Raw genomic sequence first — 2,525 nt, 5'->3', positions numbered from 1 at the left:
CCCCCCCCCCCCCCCAACCGACACCATTTTGATCATTTAAAAGCTGGCTGCTTCGATTCTGTCTCTCCCGACATCGCGGGCTGGACAGGATACCACAGATTGAGGATACTCGATTTACTTGAAAACAGAGAGAGAGAGAGAGAGAGAGAGAGAGAGAGAGAGGGGGGGGGAGAGAGGGAGAGAGAGAGAGAGAGTATAGTATAAGGTTTTACGGCGCTCGCAACTGCTAAGGTCATATGAGCGCGCTGAGAGAGAGAGTAAAAAAGAAAAGAACAAACGAAAGAAATAATAGAAGCAATTTATAAAAATTAAATTAATGGGAGAAAACAACCCTTCCTTCTTGGAAATCGAACTCACGTTTGCTGCGTGCTACGCTAAAAACTTTACCATTAGACCTCAAACAGAGGTAGAAACATCTATCTATCCATCTCATCATCATCCAGTGCCAGATCTTCGACAGACATCGGCGATCATGATTTTCCATTCATTCCTTTGCTCGGATGCTCTCAGACAAGTTACTTTTCCCTGATCTTTCCTTGTTACCCATTTGTTTAGGTTCTCTAAGTATGTTGTTCTGGGCCTACCCCTGCCTCGCTTGCCCTCAATTTTGTCAGTGAGAGCTAGATGTTCAAGACCCTTATGTCTATTCAGGTGTCCCAAAAATTGCATTTGTCGTTTCCTGATTGTTTTTAACATTGAGCGTCCCACGTGGGCTTCATCAAGTACTACCTCATTTGATTTCTTTTCCTTCCACGATACTCTTAGCAGTCTCCTAAGAAACCACATTTCTGTTGCCTCTATTTTATTTTCACGGTCTTTAGTGATTGTTCAGCATTCACAGCCATATAGAAGGGTTGACCAAACATAGCATTTCAGGACTTTCGTTTTGGTGTTCATTTATATGTTTCTATTTTTCAGGATTGGGCTCATTTTATTGAAACTAGCCTTAGCCATTGCAGTTCTCCTTTTTATTTCTGCGGAAGATTTGGCATCAGATGTTATCATATATCCTAGATATCTAAACTGTTGGACTTGTTTGATCTTTTCACCTTTGCTAATGAGATTACAACTAGGATTTGGTGCTTTTTTTTATATTACCATGCATTCTGTTTTCTTTACATTTAACAATAATCCTTTACGTTCACTTTCTTTTACAACAGTATCTAGAAGCATTTGAAGGTCCTTTTCTATCCATCTATCTATCTATTTATCTCTATCTATCTATCTATCTATCTATCTATCTATCTATCTATCTATCTATCTATCTATTTATCTGTTGGCAATTACAGAATGTCATTTTAAAAAATAATTGGTAAGTGTTTTTTAAACATTTTCAGTTGGTAATTATGAATTTTGCCCGGATGGCGGTCAAAGCCTACTCTTATCGATTTTTGGACCATTAAGGGATCTTTATCGTGTGCAACTTGCACATAGGACCTCCGAGGTTTTTCGCCCTTGTCCGAAAAGGCTAGATGTAGATCTTTCCTGCTATAATATCAAGGGTGTGGCTGAGAGACAGCACTAAGAATTAGGAGCCAAGGGGTAACAGTAGAAAGGCTGCAGAAAGAGTCAGGAGCCTAGAGGAAAGGGGGGGGTGGCAAATGAGGTGAGTGGTGAGAGCAGAAAGTGAAGACGAAAGCAGACCGTAGAACATTGCTAGAGAGCAGGAAAGGAGGTAAAAGGAGATGATTTTTTAGAGAAGAAAAATGGCCGTCGCTATCCGGATTCGAACCCGGGGCCTATTGAATGAGAGGCGAGCACCATAACCTCAAGGCCACGGGAGTAGCCTACAATGTTATTTATGCAGGAAGTTCTGTGACTTTGACCCCAAAAAATCGAGAAGTCTTTTTGTATTAAAATTTAACTCAAAATAAAACAAATAGGTTGAAATACAATTTTAAATAAAAACCCATGGGATTTATGTATTTTGTCTTTGCTGGGTAAAACTAAACTTGAGTCTTCCATTTTGGAACTAATTTGACCTACTTTCCATTTACTTGACCTATTTCATGTTTACTTGACCTACTTCACACTCACTAGACCTACTGCGTCACGCACACACAAAACACACACACACACACACACACACACACACACACACACACACACACACACACACACACACACACACACACACACACACTTGACCTACTTTCCACTCAGTTGACGTTCCTGGCACATTAAATGAGTTCTCCACTCTCACCGGGGTCATCTTAGGGTCACCGTGACGTTACACGCAAAATATGCTTTTAAACTTACGGTATGAAGAATGGGGGAGGGGGGGTCGAAATGTTCTTATTAACACCTGTTTTTGACAAGTTTTAGTTTTCAGTGTTATCTTTACTTGTGCCTCCAAGGTGGTGTTTCTACGCGGAGCCGAGGCTGTAGTGATCCGCAAGGCTGCAGCGGGCCCGGGTTTGAGTCTGTACCTTGTAATGAAGAGGAATGTCCAGGTTAGTATGGGGTCATGCGCGAGAGAGCGCGTATGTGTGTTTGTGCATGAATGTGTATGTGTGTGTGTGTGT

The 2,525-nt window shown here is 41.3% G+C and overlaps 1 long non-coding RNA gene across 1 annotated transcript in view; it reads left to right on the top strand.

Moving 5' to 3' along the window:
* Positions 1 to 2,447, top strand: part of LOC118478264 — a 19,504-nt gene extending 17,057 nt beyond the window's left edge. The window contains exon 3 of the long non-coding RNA XR_004858922.1: positions 2,358 to 2,447. This is a non-coding gene — a long non-coding RNA (uncharacterized LOC118478264). The remainder of the gene's footprint in view (positions 1 to 2,357) is intronic.
* The last annotated feature ends 78 nt before the right edge of the window (positions 2,448 to 2,525 follow it).

The sequence above is a fragment of the Aplysia californica genome, unplaced genomic scaffold (genome assembly GCF_000002075.1).
Source record: "Aplysia californica isolate F4 #8 unplaced genomic scaffold, AplCal3.0 scaffold00450, whole genome shotgun sequence".
NCBI lineage: Eukaryota > Metazoa > Mollusca > Gastropoda > Aplysiida > Aplysiidae > Aplysia > Aplysia californica.
Note: the sequence above shows the minus strand (reverse complement) of the source record. Positions and strands in the feature narration are given on the sequence as shown.